Here is an 18,043-nt window from a genome sequence, read left to right as displayed (position 1 = left end):
GCTATCCGTCCACAGGCTGATGTACTGGTATATATCTGATATATGTCTGTGCTATCCGTCCACAGGCTGATGTACTGGTATATATCTGATATATGTCTGTGCTATCTGTCCACAGGCTGATGTACTGGTATATATCTGATATATGTCTGTGCTATCTGTCCACAGGCTGATGTACTGGCCTATATCTGATATATGTCTGTGCTATCTGTCCGCAGGCTGATGTACTGGCACATATCTGATATATGTCTGTGCTATCTGTCCACAGGCTGATGTACTGGCGTATATCTGATATATGTCTGTGCTATCCGTCCACAGGCTGATGTACTGGTATATATCTGATATATGTCTGTGCTATCTGTCCGTAGGCTGATGTACTGGCACATATCTGATATATGTCTGTGCTATCCGTCCACAGGCTGATGTACTGGTATATATCTGATATATGTCTGTGCTATCTGTCCGCAGGCTGATGTACTGGCCTATATCTGATATATGTCTGTGCTATCTGTCCACAGGCTGATGTACTGGCCTATATCTGATATATGTCTGTGCTATCTGTCCACAGGCTGATGTACTGGCACATATCTGATATATGTCTGTGCTATCCGTCCACAGGCTGATGTACTGGCATATATCTGATATATGTCTGTGCTATGTGTCCACAGGCTGATGTACTGGCACATATCTGATATATGTCTGTGCTATCCGTCCACAGGGTAATGTACTGGCCTATATCTGATATATGTCTGTGCTATCCGTCCACAGGCTGATGTACTGGCACATATCTGATATATGTCTGTGTGCTATCCGTCCACAGGCTGATGTACTGGTATATATCTGATATATGTCTGTGTGCTATCCGTCCACAGGCTGATGTACTGGCGTATATCTGATATATGTCTGTGCTATCCGTCCACAGGCTGATGTACTGGTATATATCTGATATATGTCTGTGTGCTATCTGTCCACAGGCTGATGTACTGGCACATAGCTATCCGTCCACAGGCTAATGTACTGGCACATATCTGATATATGTCTGTGTGCTATCCGTCCACAGGCTGATGTACTGGCATATATCTGATATATGTCTGTGTGCTATCTGTCCACAGGCTAATGTACTGGCACATATCTGATATATGTCTGTGCTATCCGTCCACAGGCTAATGTACTGGTATATATCTGATATATGTCTGTGCTATCCGTCCACAGGCTGATGTACTGGCCTATATCTGATATATGTCTGTGTGCTATCCGTCCACAGGCTAATGTACTGGCACATATCTGATATATGTCTGTGCTATCCGTCCACAGGCTAATGTACTGGTATATATCTGATATATGTCTGTGCTATCCGTCCACAGGCTGATGTACTGGCCTATATCTGATATATGTCTGTGCTATCTGTCCACAGGCTGATGTACTGGTATATATCTGATATATGTCTGTGTGCTATCCGTCCACAGGCTGATGTACTGGTATATATCTGATATATGTCTGTGCTATCCGTCCACAGGCTAATGTACTGGTATATATCTGATATATGTCTGTGCTATCCGTCCACAGGCTGATGTACTGGCACATATCTGATATATGTCTGTGTGCTATCCGTCCACAGGCTGATGTACTGGCACATATCTGATATATGTCTGTGCTATCCGTCCACAGGCTAATGTACTGGTATATATCTGATATATGTCTGTGCTATCTGTCCACAGGCTGATGTACTGGCCTATATCTGATATATGTCTGTGCTATCCGTCCACAGGCTGATGTACTGGCACATATCTGATATATGTCTGTGCTATCTGTCCACAGGCTGATGTACTGGCACATATCTGATATATGTCTGTGCTATCTGTCCACAGGCTGATGTACTGGCCTATATCTGATATATGTCTGTGCTATCCGTCCACAGGTTAATGTACTGGCACATATCTGATATATGTCTGTGCTATCTGTCCACAGGCTGATGTACTGGCACATATCTGATATATGTCTGTGCTATCTGTCCACAGGCTGATGTACTGGCACATATCTGATATATGTCTGTGCTATCCGTCCACAGGCTGATGTACTGGCATATATCTGATATATGTCTGTGCTATCCGTCCACAGGCTGATGTACTGGTATATATCTGATATATGTCTGTGCTATCTGTCCACAGGCTGATGTACTGGCACATATCTGATATATGTCTGTGCTATCTGTCCACAGGCTGATGTACTGGCACATATCTGATATATGTCTGTGCTATCTGTCCACAGGCTGATGTACTGGCCTATATCTGATATATGTCTGTGCTATCTGTCCACAGGCTGATGTACTGGCCTATATCTGATCTATTGTCACATAAATATAAATATATAAATATATATAATTATAATTTATTATATATGTAAATTATATTATATGTCTGTGCTATCCGTCCACAGGTTAATGTACTGGCACATATCTGATATATGTCTGTGCTATCCGTCCACAGGCTGATGTACTGGCACATATCTGATATATGTCTGTGCTATCCGTCCACAGGCTGATGTACTGGCACATATCTGATATATGTCTGTGCTATCTGTCCACAGGCTGATGTACTGGTATATATCTGATATATGTCTGTGCTATCCGTCCACAGGTTAATGTACTGGCACATATCTGATATATGTCTGTGCTATCTGTCCACAGGCTGATGTACTGGCATATATCTGATATATGTCTGTGCTATCCGTCCACAGGCTGATGTACTGGCATATATCTGATATATGTCTGTGCTATCTGTCCACAGGCTGATGTACTGGCACATATCTGATATATGTCTGTGCTATCTGTCCACAGGCTAATGTACTGGCACATATCTGATATATGTCTGTGCTATCTGTCCACAGGCTAATGTACTGGCACATATCTGATATATGTCTGTGCTATCTGTCCACAGGCTGATGTACTGGCATATATCTGATATATGTCTGTGCTATCTGTCCACAGGCTGATGTACTGGTATATATCTGATATATGTCTGTGCTATCCGTCCACAGGTTAATGTACTGGCGTATATCTGATATATGTCAGTACATTAAAGTTTAAAAATAAAGTAAAAACAAAGTATTGTTAAATTAAAAAAAAAAATACACCTTCACCTTTTTTACAATAAACATTTAAATAAGTCTCAATACATAAAATATTCACACATTCAGTAATGGCGCGGACAACAATGTTTTTGCATCATTTATGATGTGTACGCTGTAAAAAAATGAAATAAACACGGCTTTCATTCACTTATTAATGTGAGGCGCGAGGTGCGATGAATTTACCCTCCATGTTCCTCACATTAATAGTAATTAACCCCATCATGTACCTCGCACATTAACCCATTATGACTGAGAAACATGATGGGATTAATTACTATTAATGTGAGGCGCGTTCAAAATTCATCACACGTCGCGCCTCACATCAGAAAACGGAAGAATTTTTTTTTTATTACTGTTGGCAAAAGTATCGAAATTGGTATCGAAATCGCAATACTAAACGAAGTATCGGTATCGAAGTCCAAATTCTGGTATCGTGAAATCCCTAGTATATACACACCTCACATACATTACTATATATATATATATATATATATATATATATATATATATATATATATAGCAGCAAACATAGAATGGTGACAGCACCCTGCGACACTAATGTCACCTAAACCACTAAATATAAATAAATATGCACTAAAGCTAAATCTACTTAGAAATAGGGAGGTTCTTAGTGCACATTTTGATCAAAAAGTGTTAGCCCACCTGCCACGACAAGGCGACATCTGTAAGGTGGGAACCTACGCTGCACATACACCCAGAACTGGGACTAAGCCTACATATATACCTGGGGATGGTAGGATCCAGCATTGAACTGATTAAAATCACCCAGGGCAGAATGGGAGGAGTGCAAGAACAACAAGTGGAGGCAGTCACTAACCCCACATATATGGATCCCATAAACACAACAAAAATTTGAACAGCACATTCCAACTAAATGATACAAAATGTATATATATATACACACACACACACACACACACACACACACACACACACACCTCACATACATTACTATATATATATATATACACACACACACACACACACACACACACACACACACACACCTCACATACATTACTATATATATATATATATACACACACACACACACACACACACCTCACATACATTACACAGTGTATATAAACACCTCACATACATTACTATATATATATATACACACACCTCACATACATTACACAGTGTATATACACACCTCACATACATTACTATATATATATATATATACACACACACACACACCTCACATACATTACTATATATATACACACACTCACCTCACATACATTACTATATATATATACACACACTCACCTCACATACATTACTATATATATATATATATATACACACACACCTCACATACATTACAGTGTATATAAACACCTCACATACATTACTATATATATATACACACACACACACACACACCTCACATACATTACACAGTGTATATAAACACCTCACATACATTACTATATATATATATACACACACACCTCACATACATTACACCGTGTATATACACACACCTCACATACATTACTATATATATATATATATATATATATACACACACACCTCACATACATTACAGTGTATATAAACACCTCACATACATTACTATATATATATACACACACACACCTCACATACATTACAGTGTATATAAACACCTCACATACATTACTATATATATATATACACACACACCTCACATACATTAGTGTATATACACACCTCACATACATTAGTGTATATACACACCTCACATACATTACAGTGTATATAAACACCTCACATACATTACTATATATATATACACACACACACCTCACATACATTAGTGTATATACACACCTCACATACATTACTATATATATATATATATATATATACACACACACACACACACCTCACATACATTACTATATATATACACACCTCACATACATTACTATATATATATATACACACACACCTCACATACATTACAGTGTATATAAACACCTCACATACATTACTATATATATATACACACACACACACACCTCACATACATTACACAGTGTATATAAACACCTCACATACATTACTATATATATATATACACACACACCTCACATACATTACACCGTGTATATACACACACCTCACATACATTACTATATATATATATATATATATATATACACACACACCTCACATACATTACAGTGTATATAAACACCTCACATACATTACTATATATATATACACACACACACCTCACATACATTACAGTGTATATAAACACCTCACATACATTACTATATATATATATACACACACACCTCACATACATTAGTGTATATACACACCTCACATACATTAGTGTATATACACACCTCACATACATTACAGTGTATATAAACACCTCACATACATTACTATATATATATACACACACACACCTCACATACATTAGTGTATATACACACCTCACATACATTACTATATATATATATATATATATATACACACACACACACACACCTCACATACATTACTATATATATACACACCTCACATACATTACTATATATATATATACACACACACCTCACATACATTACAGTGTATATAAACACCTTACATACATTACTATTGTCGTGGAAATCCATCGCTCAAAATATATTAGACTGAAATTTATACGAGTCCCAACAGACTCTCAAGGCCAGACCCCATTAGTCAGAATCCTAATTAGGATATTTCACCGATATATATCGAGAGAGGAGAAGAAAACACACAGACACGCTGAAATGTTCAAAATGCTCCTCTGAAGGATTTATTACCAAACTCAAACTGTTAAACTGAAATTCAGAAGGGGTGTCGGCTTGAGGTTAACCAATCAGAGACAATGTAACAGTATTTGTTATTCAGTAAAAAGCATACAATAAAGTACATCCCAGATACATCATTATAATTCTTCACACATTATGTTTACAGGTGTCTTATCTCTCTTGGACAGAATGTCCTCGTGGAGATGGGGGGAGACCTTCCCTCACGCATACTTGCCATCCCCCCATCTCACTCCCTGTCCATCTTCGCATGGGAACCAAGGTCAAAGATAAAACATACGAAATCAACATTACTTGTATTAACCCCTTCCCGCTCCTTGACGTACTATTACGTCATGGCAGCTGTATCGTTCACGCTCCATGCCGTAATAGTACGTCTCGGGAGTAACGGCCGTTTCGGCCGTCCTCCCGACACATACAGGAGCTGTGACGCTGCTGTCTTGTTCAGCAGCTGTCACAGCTCCTACAGCGGGGACCGATCGCTGTGTCCCCGCTGATTAACCCCTTAAAAGCCGCGTTCTATAGAGATCGCGGCTTTTTAGGGGTTAAGCTGCCATCGCCGGCCTCCTACACGACAGCGGCCGGCGATGGTGACTATGGCAACCGGACACCAAACAATGGCGTCCGGCTATGCCATAGACGGAAGCCTAGTGGGTCCTGACAACGTCAGGACCCACTATGCTTGCTGTCAGTGAGTAGCTGACAGTTCTAATACACTGCACTACGCATGTAGTGCAGTGTATTAGAATAGCGATCAGGGCCTCCTGCCCTCAAGTCCCCTAGTGGGACAAAGTAATAAAGTTAAAAAAAAGTTAAAAAAAGATGTGTAAAAATAAGAAAATAAAAGATTTAAGAGTATTAAAAGTAAAAATCCCCCTTTTTACCTTATCAGTCCTTTATTATTAATAAAAATATATAAACAAACAAATAAACTATACATAATTGGTATCACCGCGGCCGTAACGGCCTGAACTACTAAATTATTTCATTATTTATCCCGCACGGTGAACGCCGTAAAAGAAAATAATAATAAACCGTACCACAATCACAATTGTTTGGTCACTTCACCTCCCAAAAAATGGAATAAAAAGAGATCAAAAAGTCGCATGTACCTAAAAATGGTACTGATCGAAACTACAGTTCGTTATGCAAAAAATAAGTCCTCGCACGGCTTTATTGATTGAAAAATAAAAAAGTTCTGCCTCTTAGAATAAGGTAACACAAAAAGTGAATGATTGTTTACAAAACGTATTTTATTGTGCAAACGCCATAAGACATAAAAAAAAACTATAAACATCTGGTATCGACGTAATCGTATCGCCCCGCAGAATAAAGTGAACATGTCAATTATAGCACACGGTGAACGCCGTAAAAAAAACAAGAAAAAACAAACAATCGTACAATTGCTGTTTTTTAGTCACCACGCCACCTAAAAATAGAATAAAAACTGATCAAAAAGCCGCATGCACCCCAAGAAAACTACAATGGATTCCTCAAGGGGTCTAGTTTCCAAATTGGGGTCACTTTTGGGGGGTTCCCAATGTTTTGGCACCACAAGACCTCTTCAAACCGGACATGGTGCCTAATAAAAAAGAGGCTTCAAGATCCACTAGGTGTTCCTTTGCTTCTGAGGCCGGTGCTTCAGTCCATTACCGCACTAGGACCACATGTGGGATATTTCTCAAAACTGCAGAATCTGGGCAATAAGTATTAAGTTGCGTTTCTCTGATAAATCCAATTGTGTTGTAAAAAAAATGGTATAAAGAGGATTTTCTGACAAAAAAAAAATTTAAATTTCACCTCTACTTTGCTCTAAATTTCTGTGAAACACCTAAAGGGTTCATAAACTTTCTATATGCTGTTGTGAATACTTTGAGGGGTCTAGTTTCTAAAATGGGGTGTTTGATAGGGGTTTCTAATATATGGGCCCATCAAAGCAACTTCAGAACTGAACTGGAACCTAAAAAAATAAATAAATGAGGCAATACTTTGCTTCTTACATTATACTGATAATGAGCCTGCCCACCCCGAGATGACCCCAGTTTTGACCGTTTGTATAAACGGAGACCCCTATTAGACCGTTCCAGTGCCCGGTTTTCCCAAGCATACACCCCCGAGAAGTGTATTTCTATTGATGAGTCCCTGGTACATTTTAAAGGGAGGGTTCAATTCCGCGAGTACCTGCCGGGTAAGAGGGCAAGGTATGGCGTGAAGATGTATAAGCTGTGAGAGTGCATCAGGGTATACCTACAAATTTAGGATATATGAAGGAAAGGCCACCCCCAAACCAGACTGCATCCTGGACTACAATAGGTACATGGGAGGGATGGACTTGTAAGATCAAGCCCTGAAGCCCTACAGCGCCATGCAGTGTGGTATAAGAAGCTGGCCGGGCACATCATACAGATGGCATTGTACAATGCGTACATGCTACGTCGATGTGCAGGCCAGACGGGAACTTTCCTGGAATTTCAAGAGGTGATTATCAAGAACCTAATCTTTAGGGACCAAGAAGGGGGGGCACCCAGTACTTCTGGAAGCGAGCCCACACGCATCGTACCAGGGCAACACTTTCCAGGAGAAGTTCCCCAAACTGGCAAGAAGGGAAAAAGTCAAAAGAGGTGCAAAGTCTGCTATAAGAGGGGGATAAGGGATGACACAATATATCAATGTGACACGTGTCCCGAATAACCAGAGCTCTGTATGAAAGTGTTTTAAAATTTATCATACATCCCTTAATTTATAATTTACCCCAATTTTACTTACCCTGATGCACTCCGCACAGCTTATCCTCCCTCGTCTTTCCCCTCTGGGCCCTGCTGTGTGTCCAGGCAGCTGATAACAGCCACATGTAGGGTATTGCCATACCCGGGAGAACCCACATTACAGTTTATGGGGTGTAGGTCTCCGGTCAAAATGCTCACTACACCTCTAGATGAATGCCTTAAGGGTGTAGTTTTTAAAACGGGGTCACTTCTTGCGGGTTTCAACTGTACTGGTACCTCAGGGGCTTCTGCATACATGACTTCACACTAGAAAATCCCCAGTAGGCCAAATGGTGGTCATTTCCTTCTGAGCCCTCCCATGGGCCCAAACGGCAGTTTATCACAACAAATGGGGTATTGCGGCACTCAGAACAAATTGCGCAACAGAATGGGGTATTTTGTTTCTTGTGAAAATAAGAAATTTTCAGCCAAAACTACATATTATTTGAAAAAAATAATTTTGTTTTCATTCCCAGCCCAATTCAAATAAGTTCTGTGAAAAAACTATGGGGTCAAAATGGTCACAACACCCATAAATGAATTCCTTGAGGGGTGTAGTTTCAAAAATGGGGTCATTTGTGGTTGGTTTCTATTGCTTTGATACCTCTGGGGCTCTGCAAATGCGACATGGCACCCGAAAACCAATCCAGCAAAATCTGTACTCCAAAGAACACACAGCGCTCCTTTCCTTCTGAGGCCTCCCATGGGCCCAAACGGCAGTTTATCACCACAAATGGGGTATTGCCGCACTCAGGACAAATTGGGCAACAAAATGGAGTATTTTATTTCTTGTGAAAATAAGATTTTTTTAGCTAAAATGACATATTATTGGAAAAAATATATATTTTTTTAATTCCCAGCCCAATTCAAATAAGTTCTGTGAAGAAACTATGGAGTCTAAATGGTCACATTACCCATAAATGAATTCCTTGAGGGGTGTAGTTTCCAAAATGGGGTCACTTCTGGTGGGTTTCCATTGCTTTGATACCTCTGGGGCTCTGCAAATGCGACATGGCACCCGAAAACCAAACCAGCAAAATCTGTACTCCAAAGAACACACAGCGCTCCTTCCCTTCTGAGGCCTCCCATGGGCCCAAACGGCAGTTTATTGCCACAAATGGGGTATTGATGCACTCAGGAGAAATTGGGCAACAAAATTGAGTATTTTGTTCCCTGTGAAAATAAGAAATTTTGGTAAAAAATTACATCTTATTGGAAAAAATGTCATTTTTTTAATGTCACAGCCCAATTGAAATAGGTGCTGTGAAAAAACTGTGTGGTCAAAATGCTAACAACAACCATAAATGAATTCCTTGACGGGTGTAGTTTCCAAAATGGGGTCACTTTTGGTGGGTTTCCATTGCTTTGATACCTCTGAGGCTCTGCAAATGCGACATGGCACCCGAAAACCAATCCAACAAAATCTGGACTCCAACAAACATATAGCGCTCCTTTCCTTCTGAGCCCTCCCATGGGCCCAAACGGCAGTTTATCACCACAAATGGGGTATTGCCACACTAAGGACAAATTGGGCAACAAAATGGGGTATTTTGTTCCCTGTGAAAATAAGAAATTTTGATCACAAATGTGTAAAGGATCTGCCAGGCACTGCGGGGTTAACTCCCAGAACTAATCAGTCAGCACCTGAGAATACATCCCTGAGACTGACTCCTGCTTCCACCATTCAGGCTGGCAGGCTTAGGAGTGGGAGAGCCTATCGTAACCTGGCCAGACTCAGCTAGCTCCCGCCCTCGGTCTATTTAAGCCTGCACTTCCTGTCCCTCGGTGCTTGTTATTGCTTTTGTTTCCTTCCTTGTGGTTCCTGGCCCAGCTACAGCTCCTGCTATTTTTGATCCTGCTCCATACCGACCCTGGCTTACCGACTACTCTTCTGCTTTTCGTTTTGTACCTCGCACACTCCTGGCTTGACTCGGCTCGTTCACCACTCTGGTTGCTCACGGTGTTGCCGTGGGCAACGGCCCCTTTTCCTTGCTTGTGTTCCTTGTATGTTTGTCGCGCACTTACTGAGCGCAGGGACCGCCGCCCAGTTGTACCCCGTCGCCTAGGGCGGGTCGTTGCAAGTAGGCAGGGACAGAGTGGCGGGTAGATTAGGGCTCACTTGTCCGTCTCCCTACCCCCTGCCGCTACATAATAACAAGCCCATACCTAGTCTACCCCTGGTCCCTGACACCACTATGGATCCCCGTGAGACCCTGGCTCAGCAAATGCAGGGTCTCTCCCTACAGGTCCAGGCCCTGGCTCAGAGGGTCAACCAGCCTGATGCTACCCTGGTAGTTCCCCGCACCGCACCTCTTGAACCCCACCTCAAGTTGCCCGACCGGTTCTCAGGGGACCGGAGGACTTTTCTCTCCTTTCGGGAGAGTTGTAGGCTTTACTTTCGTTTAAAGCCTCATTCCTCAGGTTCTGAGAGCCAGCGGGTGGGTATAATTATGTCCCGGCTCCAGGAAGGGCCCCAAGAGTGGGCCTTCTCCTTGGCTCCTGACGCCCCTGAACTTTCCTCCGTTGATTGTTTCTTTTCTGCTCTCGGACTTATTTATGACGAGACTGACAGGACTGCCTTTGCCGAGAGTCAGCTGGTGACCTTAAGTCAGGGTAAGAGACCTGTTGAGGAGTATTGCTCTGACTTTCGGAAGTGGTGCGTAGCTTCTCGGTGGAATGACCCTGCCTTAAGGTGCCAGTTTAGGTTGGGTCTGTCGAATGCCCTGAAAGACCTGCTAGTTAGCTATCCCTCTTCTGACTCCCTAGACCAGGTTATGGCTTTAGCGATACGACTTGACCGACGTCTCAGGGAACGACAACGTGAACGTTTATGTGTTTTCTCCTCCGACTCCCCCATGATGCCTCCCGAAGCTCCGTTGCTTCGTTCCTCCCCGAAAGATTCAGAGATACCTATGCAACTCGGGGCCTCCGTGTCCTCCCAACAACGTAGAGAATTCCGCAGGAAGAATGGTCTCTGCTTCTACTGTGGGGACGACAAGCATCAAGTGAACAACTGTCCTAAGCGTAAGGTTGCAGCCAGAGAACTTCCGCGTCTAAGTGATCATCGGGGAGGTCACTTGGGCGCACAGGTATTTCCCGTAAATATGAAACGTACTAAGATCTTGCTTCCCTTTCAGGTCTCTTTTGGTGGTAGGTCTGCTACCGGCAGTGCTTTCGTGGATTCAGGGTCCTCTACTAATATCATGTCTGTGGAATTTGCTATGTCCCTTGCTATGCCTCTTATTGATTTGCCTAAACCTGTCCCGGTAGTGGGTATCGACGCCACTCCTCTTGCTAATGGTTATTTTACACAGCATACCCCTGTTTTTGAACTCCTTGTTGGCTCCATGCATTTGGAGCAATGCTCTGTACTGTTGATGCAGGGATTATCGTACGATTTGGTGCTAGGTCTTCCCTGGTTGCAGTTGCATAATCCTACGTTTGACTGGAATACTGGGGAGCTAACCAAATGGGGTAATGAATGTTGTACGTCATGTTTTTCTGTTAATTCTATTTCTCTCCCTAAGGAGGCGAATACGCTACCCGAGTTTGTTCAGGACTTCGCTGATGTTTTCTCTAGGGAGGCCTCCGAAGTGTTACCTCCTCATAGAGAATACGATTGCGCTATCGAATTGGTACCAGGAGCTAAGCTTCCTAAGGGTAGGATATTTAATCTTTCTTGTCCCGAACGTGAAGCTATGAGAGTGTATATTCAGGAATCCCTGGCCAAGGGTTACATTCGTCCCTCTTCTTCTCCGGTAGGTGCTGGCTTCTTCTTCGTGGGGAAGAAGGATGGTGGTCTTAGGCCATGCATTGACTACCGTAGCCTGAATAAGGTCACGGTAAGGAACCAGTATCCCCTTCCTTTGATTCCTGATCTCTTTAATCAGGTTCAGGGGGCCCAATGGTTTTCTAAATTGGATCTACGGGGGGCGTATAACCTTATTCGCATCAAAGAGGGGGATGAGTGGAAGACTGCGTTTAACACGCCCGAAGGCCATTTCGAATACCTCGTCATGCCCTTTGGGTTGTGTAATGCCCCTGCGGTCTTCCAGAATTTCATAAATGAGATTTTGAGAAATTACCTTGGGATTTTTCTGGTAGTGTACCTTGATGACATACTGGTGTTTTCGAGTACTGGTCCTCCCACGTGGAGCATGTCAGGAAGGTGCTCCAGGTCCTTCGGGAAAATAAACTGTTTGCCAAAACCGAAAAATGTGTGTTTGGGGTACAGGAGATTCCATTTTTGGGTCAAATCCTCACTCCTCATGAATTCCGCATGGACCCAGCCAAGGTTCAGGCTGTGGCGGAATGGGTCCAACCTGCCTCCCTGAAGGCGTTACAGTGTTTTTTGGGGTTTGCTAATTATTACAGGAGATTTATTGCTAACTTCTCGGTCATCGCTAAGCCCCTTACGGACCTCACTCGCAAAGGTGCTGATCTCCTCCACTGGCCTCCTGAGGCTGTCCAGGCTTTTGAGGTCCTTAAGAAGTGCTTTGTCTCGGCCCCGGTGCTGGTTCAGCCCAACCAAATGGAGCCATTTATCGTGGAAGTTGACGCATCTGAGGTGGGAGTGGGGGCTGTCTTGTCCCAGGGTACCAGGTCCCTCACCCATCTCCGCCCCTGTGCCTACTTCTCCAGGAAGTTTTCGCCAACTGAAAGTAACTATGATATTGGCAACCGCAAACTCTTAGCCATTAAATGGGCATTTGAAGAGTGGTGCCACTTCCTGGAAGGGGCTAGGCACCAGGTAACGGTCCTTACCGACCACAAGAATCTGGTGTTCCTAGAATCTGCCCGGAGGCTAAACCCGAGACAAGCTCGATGGGCGTTATTTTTTACCAGATTCAATTTTTTGGTTACCTATAGGGCTGGGTCTAAAAATATTAAGGCTGATGCACTGTCGCGTAGCTTCATGGCCAGCCCTCCTTCGGAGGAAGATCCTGCTTGTATTTTGCCTCCAGGTATAATCATTTCCTCGATCGATTCTGATTTAGTCTCTGAAATTGCTGCTGATCAAGGTGCAGTTCCCGGGAACCTTCCTGAGAACAAGCTGTTTGTTCCCCTGCAATTCCGGCTAAGGGTACTTAGGGAAAATCATGATTCCGCACTATCTGGCCATCCAGGCATCCTGGGTACCAAACACCTCATTACCAGAAATTATTGGTGGCCTGGGTTGCCTAAAGACGTTAAGGCCTACGTCGCCGCTTGTGAGGTTTGTGCTAGGTCCAAGACTCCCAGGTCCCGACCAGCGGGCTTACTGCGTTCGTTGCCCATTCCCCAGAGACCTTGGACACATATCTCCATGGATTTTATCACCGATTTGCCTCCATCCCAAGGCAAGTCGGTGGTGTGGGTGGTGGTGGACCGCTTCAGTAAGATGTGCCACTTTGTGCCCCTCAAGAAACTACCCAACGCCAAAACGTTGGCTACCTTGTTTGTCAAACACATCCTGCGTCTCCATGGGGTCCCTGTCAATATTGTTTCGGACAGAGGGGTACAATTTGTTTCATTGTTTTGGAGAGCCTTCTGTATGAAGTTGGGGATTGATCTGTCCTTCTCCTCTGCCTTCCATCCTGAAACCAATGGCCAAACGGAGAGGACTAATCAGTCTCTAGAACAATACTTAAGGTGTTTTGTCTCTGACTGTCAATTTGATTGGGTCTCTTTCATTCCCCTCGCCGAATTTTCCCTTAATAACCGGGTCAGTAACTCGTCTGGGGTCTCTCCTTTTTTTTGTAATTTTGGGTTTAATCCACGGTTCTCCTCAGTTTCACCTGGTAGTTCCAACAATCCTGAGGTAGAGGTCGTTCATCGGGAACTGTGCACAGTCTGGGCCCAGGTTCAGAAAAACCTAGAGGTGTCCCAGAGCGTACAAAAAACTCAGGCTGATAAAAAACGTTCTGCTAACCCCCTGTTTATGGTCGGGGATCTGGTGTGGTTGTCGTCTAGGAACTTGCGTCTCAAGGTTCCGTCCAAGAAGTTTGCTCCCCGGTTTATTGGGCCGTATAAGGTCATTGAGGTCCTCAATCCTGTCTCCTTCCGGCTGGAGTTACCCCCGTCTTTTCGGATACACGACGTGTTTCATGCCTCCCTCCTCAAACGCTGCTCCCCGTCCTTGGCTCCCTCGAGGAGACCTCCTGTTCCCATCCTCACCCCGGAGGGGGTGGAATTCGAGGTGGCCAGGATTGTGGACAGCAAGATGGTCCAAGGCTCCCTCCAGTACCTGGTCCATTGGAGAGGATACGGGCCCGAGGAGAGGACTTGGGTATCCGCCCGGGATGTTCACGCTGGGGTATTGGTCAGGAGGTTCCACCTGCGTTTCCCCAGTAAGCCAGGTCCACTTAGAAAGGGTCCGGTGGCCCCTCATAAAAGGGGGGGTACTGTAAAGGATCTGCCAGGCACTGCGGGGTTAACTCCCAGAACTAATCAGTCAGCACCTGAGAATACATCCCTGAGACTGACTCCTGCTTCCACCATTCAGGCTGGCAGGCTTAGGAGTGGGAGAGCCTATCGTAACCTGGCCAGACTCAGCTAGCTCCCGCCCTTGGTCTATTTAAGCCTGCACTTCCTGTCCCTCGGTGCTTGTTATTGCTTTTGTTTCCTTCCTTGTGGTTCCCGGCCCAGCTACAGCTCCTGCTATTTTTGATCCTGCTCCATACCGACCCTGGCTTACCGACTACTCTTCTGCTTTTCGTTTTGTACCTCGCACACTCCTGGCTTGACTCGGCTCGTTCACCACTCTGGTTGCTCACGGTGTTGCCGTGGGCAACGGCCCCTTTTCCTTGCTTGTGTTCCTTGTATGTTTGTCGTGTTTGTCGTGCACTTACTGAGCGCAGGGACCGCCGCCCAGTTGTACCCCGTCGCCTAGGGCGGGTCGTTGCAAGTAGGCAGGGACAGAGTGGCGGGTAGATTAGGGCTCACTTGTCCGTCTCCCTACCCCCTGCCGTTACAAAATGACATTTTATTCATTTCAGAGCCCAATTCAAATACGTGCTGTGAAAAAACTGTGCAGCCAAAATGGTAACAACAACCCTAAATTAATTCCTTGAGGGGTGTAGTTTCCAAAATGGGGTCACTATTGGGGGATTCCTACTGTTTTGACACCTCAACACCTCTTCAAACCTGGCATGCTGCCTAAAATATATTCTAATAAAAAAGAGGACTCAAAATGCACTAGGTGCTTCTTTGCTTCTGGGGCTTGTGTTTTAGTCCACGAGCGCACTAGAGCCACATGTGGGACATTTCTAAAAACTGCAGAATCTGGACAATACATATTTAGTATTGTTTCTCTGGTAAAACCTTCTGTGTTACAGAAAAAAAATGAATAAAATTGAAATTCAGCAAGAAAAATGAAATTTGCAAATTTCACCTCCACTTTGCTTTAATTCCTGTGAAATGCCTGAAGGGTTAAAAAAACTTTCTAACTGCTGTTTTGAATACTTTGAGGGGTCTCGTTTTTAAAATGGGGCGTTTTATCAGGGTTTCTAATACATAGGCCCCACAAAGCCACTTCAGAACTCAAGAGGTACCTTAAAAAAAAGGCTTTTGAAATTTTCTTAAAAATATGAGAAATTGCTGTTTATGTTCTAAGACTTGTAACGTCCAAGAAAAATAAAAGAATGTTCAAAAAACGATGCCGATCTAAAGTAGACATATGGGAAATGTGAACTAGTAACTATTTCTGGTGGTATAACCGTCTGTTTTACAAGCAAATGCATTTAAATTCTGAAAATGCTATTTTTTCAAAATTTTCTCTACATTTTGCAATTTTTCACCAATAAACACTGAATATATCGACCAAATTTTACCACGAACATGAAGCCCAATGTGTCACGAGAAAACAATCTCAGAATCTCTTGGATAGGTTTAAGCATTCCGACGTTATTACCACATAAAGTGAAATATGTCAGATTTGAAAAATGGGCTCTGAGCCTTAAAGGAACAGTGTCATCACAATTTTTTTTTTTTATATGTTAACGATGTTAGTGCTTTATTAAAAATGTTTATATTTATTTGTGTGTTTGTGTTTTACTTTTTCTTATTTTTACACTTTTTCTTCCCTATGGGGGCTGCCATTTTTTTTTCCATTTCTGTATGTGTCGATTAACGACACATACAGACATGGAATACGGCAGCCACAGTCCCATAGGGACTGCGAACGGCTCCCGTCCCATCCACTTCTGTGTACGCCGTCTGTGTGGGAACTGCGCATGCGCCGCTCCCACACAGTCCAATTTGAAATGCGCGCCGTCGGGCGCCATTTTCGTGTGGACCGGAAGTCGCGCCCGGACAGTAAGATTACTACTTCCGGTCGCGGCTTCCGGACTTGTGCACTTGGACCAGCGGCAGCAGACGGAGCGGACGGGCCGGAGGGAGCCGCGGCGGCAGGAGCAGGTAAGAGATTTATATGTATGTTCGTGTTTGTGTACGTTTACTACTGTATGTAAACCTACTACACTGTGTGTTAGCTCAAAAAATGGCGACACACAGTGTAGGAGGTTAGACCGTTCAAACCCCTCATTTATCCCGGCACTAGCCAGGATAAAGGAGGGGGGGATGCTGAGAGCTCACTAGAGCGAGGGATTTTTACCCAATTTTGCAGCATAAAGCAATGTGGTTGCTTTACCACATGCAATGCTGCAATTTTGGGAATAGCTCCATCTAGTGACCAGCAATGGGAAATATTATAAATTAGAATTAATTTATAATATTTCCTGACTCGTGAAAAAAATAAAAAAAATTTGAACAATGTTTAATCACCTACACACTAACTGTTTAATTAAAAAAAAAACAACATGTTTTTCTGGCAACACATTGCCTTTAAGGCCAAAACTAGGCTGCGTCCTTAAGGGGTTAAAGGAACAATGACTTTCCTATTCACTACAAAAGAACCAAGATGGGAACTCCAGACAAGATGGCTGCTGCATGAAACTAAATCATTTAAACATTATCATCACTTTCACATAATACATATCTTAGTAATTCGGCATCCTGCTTGATAATTCACAATGTAATTTCATACAGAGAATATAAGCAAATAAATCATCCTTCACACTATATATATATATATATATACACACACACCTCACATACATTACTATATATATATATATATATATATATACACACACACACCTCACATACATTACACAGTGTATATACACACCTCACATACATTACTATATATATATATATATATACACACACCTCACATACATTACACAGTGTATATACACACCTCACATACATTACTATATATATATATATATACACACACACACACACACACCTCACATACATTACACAGTGTATATACACACCTCA

The sequence above is a fragment of the Rhinoderma darwinii genome, chromosome 10, assembly GCF_050947455.1.
Source record: "Rhinoderma darwinii isolate aRhiDar2 chromosome 10, aRhiDar2.hap1, whole genome shotgun sequence".
In the NCBI taxonomy this organism is placed as follows: domain Eukaryota; kingdom Metazoa; phylum Chordata; class Amphibia; order Anura; family Rhinodermatidae; genus Rhinoderma; species Rhinoderma darwinii.
This window is presented reverse-complemented; position numbering follows the sequence as displayed.